At 47.3% G+C, this 16,260-nt stretch overlaps 1 protein-coding gene across 3 annotated transcripts in view; it reads right to left on the bottom strand.

Annotated features, from left to right (window-relative positions):
- Adgra1 (adhesion G protein-coupled receptor A1) overlaps window positions 1–16,260 on the bottom strand; it is a 43,475-nt gene that overhangs the window by 4,343 nt on the left and 22,872 nt on the right.

The following is a 16,260-nucleotide window of genomic DNA, read 5'->3' as shown; positions in this document are numbered from 1 at the left end:
GGGAGAGTTGCTCATCTTTGACTTATCCCTGGAGAGCTAGCTGATCACCCTAGAGTGGGTAGGCAGTAGCATGGACTGACCTCCCCTCCACAGGTCTCAGAAGATAGCTTCACTGAGGGTGATTCAGTATCTAGCCTATAGGATAACTATTTGAATCCAACCCCACTGAGCATGTGTGCCCTAGACTTAGCCTGTGCACACACTGGTTCTGATGTACTTGTCATGACTGATAGCTTCCCATGGTGTTGAGTCATGGTGGGGCCACCTCGAGGCCAGCTCAGAGAGGATTCTCCCAAGAAAGGGGCTGCTGTTACAGACACCCTGAGTGTCATACAATGTCGCTAGAAGCACTGTAACTGGGATCCAGACCCAAAGGCTGGAAGGAAGGCCTTCTAGGGATGCTGCAGCTATTAGAATTCAAATTCAAGAATGAAGGTGCAGTAGGCACAGCAGTGCATGCCTTGGGAGGCAGGGCAAGGCATGGTGTTTGAGGACAGCCTGGGCTGCCCAGCAGTAAGCTCCAGAGAGACTAGTGCCACACAGTGATAGCTTACCTAAAAATAAATCAAATAAAGCAGGTGCACTGAAGTGTAGCTAACAGTTCCAGTGAACTATATGTGAAAGAAGGTCACGTGCCATTCCTAAGGGTCGTGGGATTTTGCTCTGAAGGAAGCTGAGTCACCAGGAAGGAAGGGCACAGGGAATGCTAAGCTTAGGGGGAACTAGGTAAGTTTTGAAGTAGGGAAACCTTTAACTTCTTCAAACAACAGGTGAGTGTTACAACAGAGAAGTTTGTCATTTTCTGAGTTCATGGAGGACACGGGGGTGAGACTCTTGGCATTTGTGACATAAAAAAGAGAGGGGGAGGTGGCCTCGAGTTACAACATATGTCTGGATGTTTCAGGCCAATTACTTCAACTTTATTTTCCTTAGACTGTGATTAGATTGGGTCTTTTAATCTCAGAGGTGGCTGCAAGATACTGAGAGGGAAAAAAGCTAATAATTAATATATTAAATTTTAAATAGAAATATTATAATAAGACAGACAGAGAAGGAGGAAAGAACAGAAACTACACCAAAACAGTATCACAAAAGAGATAGAAAAAGGAAACAGTAAATGAAGACAATCTAGCCAAGTGAAAAATTAGTTACATTTTAACAATCTAAACATTCTACTTCAAGGAAAAGAATGTTGACGGGTGGAGGGGGAGGAGAGAGAGAGAGAGAGAGAGAGAGAGAGAGAGAGAGAGAGAGAGAGAGAGAGAGAGAGCGCTCGAGAGCGCGACCCAGCTGGGGGTAGGATAGATAGAGAAGGGATGGGGCCTGGAAGTGGACCTGTAGGAGGAGTCATTCCTCAGCCTTGCCCTGTAAGCCAGTGGCTCTCAACCTGGTGGGTTGTGACTCCTTTGGGGTCAAATAACCCTTTCACAGGGATCACACATCAGATACTTACATTACTATTCAGAATAGTAGCAGAATTGTTGCTATGAAGAAGCAATGAAAATAATTTTATGGTTGGGGGAGGTCACTGCAACATGAGGAACTGTATTAAAAGATTGCAGCACTCGGAGGTGGGAGAACCACTGCTCTGGGCCAAGGAAGGCTACCAGGCCAGCAGCAGAAGAGAAAACAGGCTTGGGCAAGACAGGAGTAACCCAGGGAAGGCCTGATGTTTGCATTTGGCTGGGAGGCAGCGGCCAATAGAGGATTCGAAGTACCAGAACAACTCTGATAGACATAGAGGAGAAATAGTAGCTCCCCGAGTTGCAGTTGGCAAAAAGCAAGAGACGGAACAATCAACCAGAATTCAATGAGGAAATAGAGCCATAGTATTTGAAGAAGTCAGCCTCAAGACTCCTTGTAACACATCTCACTAAACAGGGTCACCAGTGTAAACCTCCTCCAGTCACTGTGGCTTGCTCACCATGACACCAGTGGCATTTACACATTGCTCTCCAGAATGTCTGGCTTATTCATCCAAATTCAAGTAGCACCCACGCATCTTCATTCAGTCCGGGTAGCCTATGTGCCATGGCAACCGTGACATTCACACATCTTCTTTCAGTGTGCGTGTGCTCACCGTGTCAGCCATGACATCTTCACATACTCCTCTGCTGTGTGTGACCTGTCAACCATGGTCCACGCATCCTCCTCCAGAGCCCGTGCTGTGTTCAGCATGAAAACGGAGGCATCCGCACATCTTTCATTGTGTGGTTGCTTCAGCAAGACAACACTGGTAAGTACGCAGGGCATGTGCCGATCACCATGACAACAGTGGCATCCTGTTTCATTGTATGTGGCCTGTTTACCATATTAATAATGGTATTCAAATACCCTCCTTCACTGTGTACTGGCCTGTTCGCCATGGCAACAGTGGTATGCACACATCCCTCTTCACTGTGTGTGGCTCGTTTACTATGACCGCACTGGTACCCTATATGTGCTCTTTCATATTCACCATGACAACAGTGGCATTCTCTAGTGTGTTACGGGCTCTTCAACAGGTATATGTCATGGAAGACTCAAACATTCAGAAGGTTGGAAATCATGCAGAGCATCTTCTTGAACCATAAATAAGTTAGACAGCAATATTTTGATCGAGATACCACAGATACTGTGGACTTAACAACACACTTATAAATTATTCATGGAATAAGGATGAAATCATAAAGGACGTACCTCAAACAACACAAAAGAATATATATCACACTAAAATTTCTTGGCTGCAGATACAGTGGGGCTGAAAGGAAAAACTATAGATTCCGATCTTCCGTTAGAAAGAAGAGAAAGATCTAAAGTCTACCTTGACAAGGTAGAAAAACAAAAGCTCAGGTCGACCCAAAGTTGCCACCTGATGAAGATGATAAAGATGAGGGGAAAAAATCCTGAAAACTTGCTCCCCGATAGCAAAAGGCAGTGAAGCTGCAAACTCAGACTACTAGAGAAGGGCTGACGAGATGGCTCAGTGGGCAAGTGACCCGGCCTTGCAAGCCCAAGTTTGATCTCTGTAACCCAAATAATACCCTAATAACTTGGTGGACACAGAGAACCAGTGCCATAGAGTTGTCCTCTAACTGCCACACACATACCATGGCATGTATCCTCCCCCATACATCGTGCACACAATAGTGATAGTAAACTAATTAAAAAAGACTGAGATTAATTTCCAATCTTAAGAAAGAGTTACTGTTATGCACTCTACAGATAAATGACAGGAATCGGGAGGGTGGGGTATGTAGTGAATAGCTGCATGCCAACAGATTCAGTAACTTTGATGAAATGGATATATTCCTTGGGAAAAATAAAACAAAGGCATTAGAAAAGTTTGCTGGGGGGTTGGGGATTTAGCTCAGTGGTAGAGCGCTTGCCTAGCAAGCACAAGGCCCTGTGTTCAGTCCCCAGCCCCGAAAAAAAGAAAAAAAAAAGAAAAGAAAAGTTTGCTGGAATTGATAGCCAAAGGCAAAGAGAAAAATCAATTCTCTCCAGTAGAGAGAGAGAGAGAGAGAGAGAGAGAGAGAGAGAGAGAGAGAGAGAGAGAGAGTGTCAACCACACTTCAGGCAGGCCCCTTGCCTGGAAGTAGCTAGCCAACGCAAAACTCTATTCTTTTTGATCTTATTGTTTTTCTCATTGTTTTGATTTTAATTTTGGGTGTGTAGGGATGTGGGGAGAATCCAAGAGAAGTGGGGGAGGGAAAATGTATGATAAAAATATATTGTATAGAAGAAAAAAAAAAGAAAAGAAAAAAGAAAACCTTGCTGGATCTGATGGCACATACCTCCTGGAAGGCAGAGACAGGAGCATCTCTGAAAGTTCAAGGCTAGCCTGGGCTACATAGCAAGACTCTGTCTCAAGAAAACAAACCACAGTCCCCCTCTCAACGAACCAACCAACCAGCCAACCAACCAACCAACCAACCAACTCACTAGCCAGCCAGCCAACCAACCAACCAACCAACCAGTCAGCCAGCCAGCCAACCAACCAACCAATCAACCAACCAACCAACCAACCAGTCAGCCAACCAACCAACCAACCAGTCAGCCAACCAACCAGCCAACCAACCAACCAACCAAACAAACAAACAAACAAACAAACAAACAAATAACCAATCAACCAACTAACCAACTATTCAACTAATTAACTAACCAAGCAACTAACAAACCAACTAACCAACCAAACCCTAAACAAAACTAAAACAAGCTTTAGTGTGCTGTCTAATAAAAACGGATTTTAACATCTATACACTCAGTAGGATTGCTGGTAGAGTATTATATATGCTTGTTCATATGACAAATTTGGAGAGGTTGGGCAGGAAAAGTTTTCTCAGATTTGAGGTCAATGGGACCTGATGTCAAAAACCAAACAGAAGGCACTGAAGAGGTCAACTGATTGTACCTGTAGTTCTTTGCAATTAACTCTCTAGTAATGTATCAGTAAACGGAGTCTTAGCACTTTATGGAAGTAAGACTCTGGACTGGTTTGTTATTCATACATTTTAGCAATGTAGTTCGGCATATCAGCAGTGTGGAGAACATGGTGAGATCTTTAGCTGGATTCAGGGAAAGTATCGAGTAGAAATAGTGTTTATTCCTTCTCAAACTCAGCCAACCACCATAGAGGGCAGTATCTATAAGTCTGTAAGTCACCTGGGGAGAATTTGCACCAGATGAGGATGAAAATGAAGAAGATGTGTTTCTGTTTGTAGATAATGAGATAAACTGCATGAGAAATTCTGTAGGCTCTATAGGACATGCGTGTGAATGTAAGGAGGTACAGAGTTCACACACAGATGCAATTTTTATATTTGAGTACGAATGGACATCGAGAAATAAATATGACATTAAATGGCATAAACTTACCACAGCTACAGCCCTGGAAGATTTTCTTCTCGTGAAAGTTGAAAAGTTGATTCTATAATTATCTGGGAGTGTAAGTGATTGGATTATTCAGATCCATCTTGAAAGACCAAGATGAATCTCTGGTAATCCCGCATTTTGGACATGATTGGGATTTGTGTATCTGACCTCACAGGACATGGGTACAGAAACATCTGAGGCAACCATGTTTGATCCAAAAGGCTGCACACTGGAGTGTTTTGTTTTGTCTTTGTTTTTTTGCTCTGATTGTAGGCAAGCACTCTACCACAGAACCATACTCCAGCCCCGAGTGATCTTATTAATCCCAGGCATTAAGCCAGGCAGAGTCAATGTGTGATGAAAAAATATCACTCATAGAGGTGCCTAGGGCCAGCCATAAGGACACTTTTGGGACTTGACTGTGAAAGTTATCAGACCCAAAGCAAAATAAATAAAAGCCAGCGGGCAGATAAATAATAAAGTAGGAGATGATTAAGAAGAGCTCGCACACGTGAAGAGCCCCCACAGCAGACTGCTGGGGACATAGCTCACACAGAGGCCACCCCACCTGCAGCAGGACGGACTCCTGCAGCTCTTCAGCCCCAGGCAGCACCATTCGGATTGGTGGCTCAAGGTCACTTATTAGTATCCCATGGATGTCACCCTCCTTATTTCCCTTGGTTGCTTCCCTACATCGAATACACTCATGGTTTACCACGGTTTACCACGATGTGCTTAGCCTCCCATAAACTGCCCATAGAATGGACTCTGATGGCTACCTAGGTGGATGTCAGGTTCTCTGTCTGCATCTGTTGGGGCTCGGTAGGCGTGCATGAACACTACCCACTTAAGCATAAGCGAGCTCCACTCAGTGGGGAAGCCCTGCAGACAGACACTGCTCGACGGTTTTGGTGTGTCTATGAGGTCTGCAGCACACTTGGGAAAGTACAAAATAAGGCAAACAAATGGATGGGCATGTGTGTGCGTCAGGGATGGATAGCCAGGTGGGTAGAGCTAGGCCGTGGAAGGAGGGTAGAGATAGATGGAGGGTGATGAACTGCAGACAGTAGGTGCACAGGTGGAGGGCTATAGCCTTGGAGGGTGTCTAGATAGTGCAGTGTGGTACAGCAGAGGACTAGTGGTGAAGGCTTTCATCATAAACTGTTGGGAGGGGGTGGGAGAAGGCCACTGTCTTAGCAGGAAATGCCTTCGGGAAATTCCCTAGGGGATGTGGAACACACCTGTCATAATCAGCGTCAGCTGTTAATGTAAGACAGACCTGGAGCCACTGGGGAAGAGGAAACCCCAACTGCAGAACTGCGTTGATCGGGTTGGTCTTTGAGGCACTGTCTTATTGGTAATTGATGTAGGAAGGCTCAGCCCACGGTGTGCAGTGCCATGTCTAGGCAGGTGTGTCTGGGCTGCACGAGCAAGCCAGACAGCAAACAGTCTTCTATGGTCTCTGCTTCATCTCCTGCCTCCAGATCCCTACCCTGGCTTCTCTTAATGATAGACTGTGACCTCTAACCCAAACACACCCTTCTCTCCCCCAAGCTGTTTTTGGTCTATGTTTTATCACAGCAACAAAAAAGCAAGCCAGGACTCATCTGAGGTGGTGACAGATACCCAGTGCTTGTGCCATAGGAGAGGGCTACCCAGGTGGGAATCTGGTGTGGAGTGGGACTCACTGACCTCCTGGTGAATCCTGGCGTGAGCTGCAGCAGGTGGGCTGCGGTTTGGCCCCATTTGGGGCTCCATCCCCCACTGGTCTCCAGGGCAGTATAGGACCAGATTTCTAGGCATCTGAGAGTAGTGTCTTCCCTCTGAGCAGATGACAGTGACACTGGAAGAACCAGTTTCCCAGGACAAGGTCTGCAGGCCTGCAAAGACAGTACTGGACAGTGCTGAGTGACCCTGGTGGGACCTACAGCAGTCTTCAGTCTCCAAGTAATGACTGAAACTCAGGGCCACTAATTCCCTGTGACTCCTCTGGGTCCTGGGCTTGCAAAGGAGACCATTGATTTGCCTCAAACAGAGCAGACCCATCATCTTTGTCCCATTGCTTCCAGGAGCCTGCAACAGCAAGGGGTACCTGGAGGCTGGACCCTGTAGATATCACGGGGAATGTGACTGCCTTCCCACTCAGAATGAGGTCTCAGGCGACCCTGTGCTCAGAACCAGGGCTTTCTGTGTCCCCACCAGCCATAGAAAGAGCAGAGAGTCCCTGTGCATGATGTCATGCAGGCTGGCTCTAGACAGCCAGGTACTGGCTGGCCTCCAGAGCCCAGCAGCCAGCTCTGGACAGAACCTGCTTTGGGTGGATCTCCAATCACAGCTCACTCATGAGTTCCCTACCGCTGTGATGAACAAGGATGCTATTGCATCATCACGCCGCCTGCTAGCGTGTGCCACTACACAGCACGATGCCTTCCACACGCTAAGAGTCCCACACATCCTGTTATCCTCCCCCTTGGCTTTCTGAGATTGCAATCTGGAAGTTTTTGTGTATTTCCTTCCACCTCCAGCCAGAACAACTCCCCACTTTCTGGCCATGGTTCTGCCCTTCTCTCAGCTGGCAGGCAGACTTACTCTGTGACAGCATTATACAAATTGGGCTGCTTCCTGACAAACCATCTTCCCTAGCCCTAATGTTCTAGTTTGGTGCAGGCTCACATTTAGCCATAGACAAAGTACTCAGCGCAAAGTCCCAGTAGCAGGTCTTAGCCAAAGCTTAATTTCACCAGGAAATGTAAGAATCCTGTGACAATAGACTTAACACCCACCCAATAGCAGTCCCTGCATGGAGGCACTGTCTAGCTATATAGAGTCAGGTTGATCTCCGCCTTCGGGGAAAGACCACCACGTATGCAGACAGTGATATGACAGGACAGATTTTCAGGTGGGGAGGGGGTATTAAAGACTGTAGAGGTGCAGGCTTGGCATGAATCAGGCAAAGCAGCTAGCCTGGACAACTGCTGGTAAAAGTTATACCTCGCAGAGTAAGGCTCTGAGCCATGATGGTCTGCTGGCTTCTTATGCATAGTGCTCAGTGGCTGCTAAGGTATTTCTATTTGGGCTGAAAATACTACCTTCCAGTTCTCTGTTCCCTAAGAAAAACTCTGACACTTTCTCATGAAGCCACACACACACACACACACACACACACACACACACACACACACACACACACACACATTCTTCCCAAGAAGAGTAGGGCCTTTGTAAAAAGTAAGTGGCTGATATGTAGGGATGACGTTTAACCTATGTAGGCCAGGGGCAAAGGGGAGATACTCCCCAAAGCAGGTTCTGTCCAGAGCTGGCTGCTGGGCTCTGGAGGCCAGCCAGTACCTGGCTGTCTAGAGCCAGCCTGCATGACATCATGCACAGGGACTCTCTGCTCTTTCTATGGCTGGTGGGGACACAGAAAGCCCTGGTTCTGAGCACAGGGTCGCCTGAGACCTCATTCTGAGTGGGAAGGCAGTCACATTCCCCGTGATATCTACAGGGTCCAGCCTCCAGGTACCCCTTGCTGTTGCAGGCTCCTGGAAGCAATGGGACAAAGATGATGGGTCTGCTCTGTTTGAGGCAAATCAATGGTCTCCTTTGCAAGCCCAGGACCCAGAGGAGTCACAGGGAATTAGTGGCCCTGAGTTTCAGTCATTACTTGGAGACTGAAGACTGCTGTAGGTCCCACCAGGGTCACTCAGCACTGTCCAGTACTGTCTTTGCAGGCCTGCAGACCTTGTCCTGGGAAACTGGTTCTTCCAGTGTCAGCGTCATCTGTCCAAAGGGAAGTCATTACTCACAGTCGGTGGCTGGGAAGACTGATCCTCCCCTACAGAGTTCCAGCTCCAAGCCATCACGGAACACTGTCACAACTTCAGTCTTTCTTTTTCCTGCCTTGCCTGCAGTGTCGGGCTTTGTCAGCAGAGGGCGTCAGAGGCCGTCGAGGTGCCTCTTGGCCAAGCCATTGATTTTCTTTCTGCATTAGTGTCCATTACTAAGGTGGGTGCTGAACTATGGTAGAGCTCACCTCACTCAATGATGGCTGTGTGAGCCATGGCCCCAGTATCTGTCTTGTCCTTGTCCTGGCTGCCAATGGATCTCATGAGTGGTATTGGTCATGTTCTCCTCACTGGGTCTGATTCCTAGCTTGCCCTGAGGAGGCCCTAGATGTATTCCCTGGGAACTTCTCTTGTGTCATGTTCCCCTAGTATCAGATTTGATACCCAGAGCTTCCCTCGCAGGAAGGCTTCTGTTTGGAGTCTTTCAGCTCTAGCCAACAAGGCCCCAAATGACTCTAGGTTTCTTTTGAATCATCCGCCTACCTGACACAGGGCAGGTGCAGCTTGAATTGTCTAGCCTGAGGTCAGTCCCAGTATGTCAGAGGAAGAGGAAGAGAGGCCCTCAAAAGGCTAACCTCTAGACAGAGCAGTTTAGAATCACATAGCCAGGGCTATAAAGACAGGGAGGTGGGACCAGGAAGCCCAAGACTATGGGAGGCAGCAGGGCTGGACCAACCACAGCACCATATTGCATAGTGAGGTGGAACAATGAGCCATATTGTGGATAGTTATGTAACAGGCCATAAAGAATGGTGCACAGGAAAAAAATGAGAAAAATAAAACAATGAAACAAACCCAGGATCTCAAGCTCAGGCCCAAGGTGCACCAGTGCAAGGATCATAAACTTGGATGGCAAACCACAGACTATGGGGCACTCTAAAATCAGGCCAGTGGGACTAGGGGCTACATAGGCATGGAGGTTCTTCTCTGCTGCAGGGCACACATTCCTGCACATTTATCTCTGCAAGCACTCCATCATATGTGTGTGTGCATGCGAGAGAGAGAGAGAGAGAGAGAGAGAGAGAGAGAGAGAGAGAGAGAGAGAAGCTTAGCATGTGATGTGGTGTTGGGGCTCTGGAAGGAGGCTGGTTGGGAGCTGAGTCTTTCCTCCTACTCTGTAGCCCTGTGGTTTTTTGTGGTCCCATGTGGCAGTTCTTTTATGTCAACTTGTCACGAGCTAGAGTCATTTTGGAAGAGGGACCCCTCTGAATTGCGAGAGTACCTCTACTAGACTGGCCTGTGGGGAAACCTAGGCTGTTTCCTTGATTAATATTTGATGCTGTGGGAAAGGCTCGCTGCACGCAGTGCCACACCCGGGATTGTGTCCTGGGTGCTATAAGGAGGCAAGCTGAACAGGTCACGAAGAAAAGAAACCAGTGAGCAGAAGTCCTCGATGGACTCTGTATCAGTTCCTGCCTCTAGGTTCCTGTCTTGAGTTTCTGCCCTGACTCCCCTGGATATGGGGCTTACAAGCTGTAAGGAAAAATAAACCCTTTCCTCTCCAGATTCCTTTTGGTCATGGTGTTTTATCACAACAAAAGAAACACCAACTAACACACCCCGGAGCCCTGCCTTTCCAGTCACTTGGCTGCCAATTGGAAATGGTGTACCTGTTGCAATAAATTCATCCCCAGAATCCTGAGAAAATGTGGAAGAGGGCTCAGACCCAGCCACAATCTTACCACACTCTACGGTCACTCCTGAGCCCACCATTTACATGAATGACATTTGTACAGCACACAGTGCACACTTGGCATGCATGTATCATACAAACACAGGCTTACACACACATACACATGCCTGTTTATGCATGCACACACAACTTCAACACATGCCTATTTATACACTAAAACCCTTGCACACTCATTGATTGCATGCTTGCTGGAAGAGGCAGCAAGCCAGGCCACAGATACATTAGGGCATCCACTAACGTGAGCTGGAGGGAAATGATCAAGAGTCAGGTCCATTTCTCAGACACGGTCCAGTGCTGTGGCCATGGGAGGGGTCTTGCTATTCGATGAACAACTAATCCCAGGGGTTTGGGAGCTGAGGCAGGCAGAGGATTGTTGAGTCTGTTGTTTTAATCTCTGCTCTTGGAGGAGATCAAAGTCCCCAGAAAGCATGTGTGATGTGTTGGTATCATGGATGTGCTGGGGTTGGTTGCCAAGGAAAGTGGTCAGGATATAGGGTTAATGCAGCCCAGGGCATTACTGGGCATCTTGAAGACCTCTTGTACAGAGACAGTGACAGCTCAGAAGCCAATGATTTCCATTGTCAATTTGGCAGGATGTGGAATTGTTTAGCAAGGAAGTGTCAGCGAGAGACTGTCTGGATCAGGTCAGTCTGTGGGTTTGCCTGTGAGAGATTTTCTTTTCTTTCTAGAAAATTTCCTTTGTTTTTATTTTATGTGTAGAGGATTTTATCTGTGCGTCACATACATGCAGTGCCCACAGAGGCCAGAAGAGGGCAATAGAGTCCTTGGAACTGGATTTACAAATGGTTCTTTAGCTGCCAGGTTGAGTGCTTGGAATTGAGCCCAGACGGTGCTCTTAACCCATGAGTCGCCTCTCTAGCGCCTGTGAGGCATTTTCTTTGAATTGTTTTTTGGTGGAGGGGAGCTGAGGACTGAACTCAGGGCCTTGTGCTTGTTAGGCAAGTGCTCTCCATGAGCTAAATCACCAACCCCAGGAATTTCCTTTATTGGGTTAATTGAAGTGGAAAGTCTACCCAGAATGTGGGTGGAGCCATTTCTGGCCTCAGACCTGGAATGAGAAAAGAAAGCTAAGCACGGCCATTCCACACTCCCCGCTTTCTAACTATGGATGCAATGTGGCTGAGTGTCTGGGGTTGAGAATCCTGAGTTCCTCCTACTCTGCCTTTCCCACGGTGATGGACTAGTCCGAAACTGTGAGCTAAAACCACCCCCTCCTTTCCCAGATTGATTTTTGTCAGGGTGTTCTAACAGGGCAGTTAGAAAGAAATGAAGAGATCTTGGCTCTGCCCTCTGCCACCTTTACATCCTTGAGGCGTGGGATTTATGGGGAGATATTCAGAGGGATTTCTACACTGAACTCAGGCAAGAATTTGAGCTAAGGCACTGATCCACTCCCATCCACTTGCATAGAAAGGTTGACTTGAGGTTCCTGTGTACCCCCAAGTGCATCCAATGCACGAGTGGTGATGGAGGGAAGTGCTTTAGGCAAGGAGAAGACAGGTAGAGACACAGACTTGGAGATGAAGTGTAGAGTGAGACCAGATGACACCTACAACTGTGACATCTTACTGTTCAGAAAGGCAGCTGTGCAATGAGACCAATACAACATTAAGGCACCACTCCCAAGGACTTTCTAGAATGAGGCTCACACAGGCTGGGCTATGGGATCATTTTTGCCGTGATGAGAGTTTATACTGTTGGGCCCAATCCGCTCCAGGATGTATTTCCCATGTGTGGACTCAAGGCTTTTTCCTGCATATGAACACCTGTCATGGTTTCACTTGTCCACCAAGATTCGGAATCCTCTGGATCCATCCAGGGATGCTGAGAAGGCTCTCGTGGAGGTGGTGAGAGCATCTGAGGAAGCATTAGACAGCACTTTCTGGTCTTCCTGCTCACTTGCAGACAATGAGGCTAGGTCAATGTTGTGGCCTCTGGACTGTGTGTCTGGGAGATATGATAGGATGCCTCCAGAGTGTGTGGGGTAAGAATGTGGGGCTGAGGGGTTGGGGATTTAGCTCAGTGGTAGAGCGCTTCCCTAGGAAGCGCAAGGCCCTGGGTTCGATCCCCAGCTCCGAAAAAAAGAACCAAAAAAAAAAAAAAAAAGAATGTGGGGCTGAGAATCCTGAAAGCTTGGCTATAGCTGTGTGCAGGCTCCCATACCTCTCTATCTGGGAAACTGGGCCCGGACATTAACTCTAAGGACCTTTTGCCTTTGCACTCAAGGATCTGGGAAGAAAGGTGGGAGAGGATAGCAGGGATGCTTTGTCAGATACAGAGCAGCCTCTAGAGGCAACCACCTTCATAAAAGTCTAGGCTGTCTAGCTCTGGATCTCAGCATCTGTCAGCATCCCAGTGTATCCCACAGTCTTTAGAGCAGTAGACCACTCAAGGAGGAGGTTAAGCCATGTCCCTGTCCCCTGCCTGGCATCTGTCTGCCTGCATGAGACCACAGCTCACTGCAGCACAGGTCTCTCGAAGGCTGGCCTTGAGCGTGAGGTCCAAGTGCAACAGAGGTAGGTGAACTTGTCCCATTGGCCATTTTCAGGGTCTGTAGCTCTGTATGCAGACCAACCCTGGCTGGCTCTTAGACATAAGAACATTAGAAATAAGGGTAAGTTTCAGAGTTTTCTGCCGTTGCCCAAGAAGGGGTTTCTTGATGAGGGTTCTCAGGAGTCACTCTGCTAACATGTCTGCACCCTGGGGCTTCAGCAAAGTTGTCCTCATTATGCGGGAGGAAACAAATGACGTTTCCCAAAGCTGGCTCTTGAAGTTGACTGCAATCTTCTTGTGGCTGCTGGTAACTTTCCTCTAAACAGAAACACCACTAGTGGGCCTACCACAATGGATACTACTTAGGGAGAAGCCATCAGAAGAGGCAAGACAGACTGAAGACTTAGGATGTTATTATACGTAGACAATTGGGCATTGGCTCCTGCGCAGGTACAAACCACCCCAAGACATTCTCTGGGTCTCAGAAATGGCTTCCCTTAAGCTGATGGAGGGTAGAGAAAATGTGGCAAGATATGTCCACAGAGACCATTCCTGAACGAGGGCAGACTGTCGGGATTGGGAGAGCAGTACGTGAGGTGGCCAGCAGGCCTAGTCTATGAAATTAGCCACTATCCCACTAAGGTAACTGGTGTAACTTACACAATGGTTGTAAAAATTTAATCATGTGCTCAGGACTGATTGCTGTTCTGTCCAGGAGTCCTGCTTATGATATTCAGACTGCATAGCTTAACAGAAGACAGAACAGAGAAATGGGTCAACTAATGTTACAAGACATTAGGGACATAGCAAGTCCTGTGTAGCTCTTATGTAAAGTCTTAAGTGTGTTGATATTCCAGAAGTGGGGGGCTAGTTATGCCCCTACTCTTGTAAGAAAGCTCAGCCCAGGGGATAGTATCCACACTTGCCCTGTTTGTTTGTTTATGTATTTCTTACCCAATATCTCTCTACTTCACCTTTCTAAACATCTTCAAAGGCAGATGATTGCAGCAACTTTCTAGGCAGACAGGCCCTGTGTAGCCATGTAGCCAGAGATGGAGAAGTCTGCCAGTCTTCACTGGAGGACATACACCCAGTGCAGGAGATGTTAGTCTGTTCTATGAGGGTAACTCTGGCAACTGGCCCTTACCTGGAACTTGGATCCTAGTGTGGTCTACTTAGGCCTATTTTGTGCCCAGCACTGAGCCTGCAGAACCACCCTCCCAAGGCTGTTTATGTGAGTAACATTGTATATGCCAGGTAGCAGTATGTTTCCTAAGTGAGAGAGGTGCTCAAGACTGTGTTCAGACACTAGACCCAGAAAGAACTTTGAGTGAATCATGGATGTCAGGTTTCCTAGATGGAAGCAGAATGTATTTAACTGTTGGAGGAAGAAATGGGCCAGAGACCCCAGAAAAATCTAGGACATGATTACTAACTGTTTTCTCTGAATTGAAACATTTCCTACTGGAGGTTAAAGGAAGGGTCTTAAGACTCAGGAAGTAAACAAAATTTGCAAGGCTCAGGAAGTTCCTGCAACTTACAAGATTTATAGGCTAAGTAAGCAGTAACAATTGCTGGGAAGACTCCAAATGGGCTGAGCTGACTTCCAATTGTTGAGGTAGCTCTACAGATAGACTCGTTCTCTTCTGAGTCCTCACTCATGCTTGGGTGGGCTTCCATGACATACTTGCTTATGAGTCACCCATAGCAAGTAAGCCCTTACCTATAATTCTGTAAGTGACTCCAACAAGCTTGATTCATTAAGCTAGGCTACAGTGGAATTGTTTCTTTAGTTTGTTGGTGTCTTACCATCGTTAAAGGGACCTTTGTTAATGCCCTACAAGGAAGAGTTGCACAATAGACATCTGCTCTGGATTCTCATTGACTCTAGTTAATGGGTCTTCTGAATTTGTAGGCTCTGTCCTGTGTCCTTCTGCACAGAGGTACCATTTTGTGATGGTGGCTGCTTTGGAGTCCTGAGTCTTGGCTTGCTCTCGATGACATGTGACTGTGGGGTTTTGAAACTCACAAGGATGAGTGACCCTCATGGTCACTCATAACTCACAAGAGTAAGTTACCTATGGCATTCCTTCAAAGTATTCAACTCAGACTAGAGGAGATTTATAGAAAGAAAAGTCAATAAATATATAGTAGACCGGATGAAAGGCCACTCTGCCAATATTTATGAGTAGGACTTGATGCCAGCCTCTGATAAATGAAGAGAGCCCATGTGGATGCTGGGAAAAGGGAAGTGTCCTGATCCCATGTGAAGTGGAGGGAGGCACTGGTGTTGTTCCCCATGGATGCTAGATAATGAACTGGTTCCATGTGATGTGTGCATGTGGGTGTGTGCACTCGTGCACCGCAGGGCAGATCTTGGTTGCATTTGGATACAGAAGGGTAGGTTATAGTTGCATATTGACATGAGGGGGTTGGTTCTGGTCCAATGGTAATACTGAGGAGGAGGAGGGTCTGGCTTAATAAGGGGAGATCTTGGCTTTACATGAAGATTGTGGACAAGTTTCTGTTTCCATGTAAACATGTCTGGGGACACCTTTGTAGGATATGGACACCAGGGGATGGAATTCTGGTCCCATATGGACATTGTGGGGAATCTTGGTCCTGTGAGAGAAGAATTTCAAGTAGACTGTGAGAAAGGCCTGTGCTTGCAATCACATTTGAGCTATATGGTATCCTCTAAGAGGAGGCCTTATTAGGTAGTTACTTCTGTGTGGGCATGGGGCGGGGTGGGGTGGGAGTTGTCCTGATGTGTGCCAGCTGTACTTTCAGTGTGCTTGGCTATAGATCTGGCTACAGTGTAGTGAGCTCAGGATGTTAGTTGTGAGAACTGGGATATAATGTTCGGCTAGGCTAGGTGTTTCCGAACCATCAGAGGTATAGGTGGCTGGGATGCTGGCACAGCATCTCCCATGGGTTGGGTAGGCAATGCTCAATCCTGGTATCCCTCTCAATCAGGCAGCTCAGCTTTTACTCAGGCTTTACCCATCCCTCACACCTTCCTTCTCCCAGCATAATTTCTCTCCAGTATGTGTCCCACATGGTAAGGCCTGTTCAAGGTCAGCCACCCCTCAATGGGAAAGCCAGACTGTCTTTGTCAGAGACCCTCAGTTCCTTAGCTGAGGTTGGAAGACTCTCTTTCTTGAGACTTTCTGCTTCTGGATTTCTCTAATGCTTCTTCTGGCTACAAGTGGTTTCTTAACTGACAGAGGCTTGAAATGGGACTAAGGATGGGTGTTCCCACTAGATCTATAGCCGTGTCTGTGCCAGAGGCCCCTATCAAGGCTCCGAGCCTGCTGTATGATGTCTGGGTGACCTCTGTTCAGGGTCTTCAGT

The sequence above is a fragment of the Rattus norvegicus genome, chromosome 1 (assembly GCF_021556685.1).
Source record: "Rattus norvegicus strain SHRSP/BbbUtx chromosome 1, alternate assembly SHRSP_T2T, whole genome shotgun sequence".
NCBI classification, from domain to species: Eukaryota; Metazoa; Chordata; class Mammalia; order Rodentia; family Muridae; genus Rattus; species Rattus norvegicus.
This window is presented reverse-complemented; position numbering and strand designations above follow the sequence as displayed.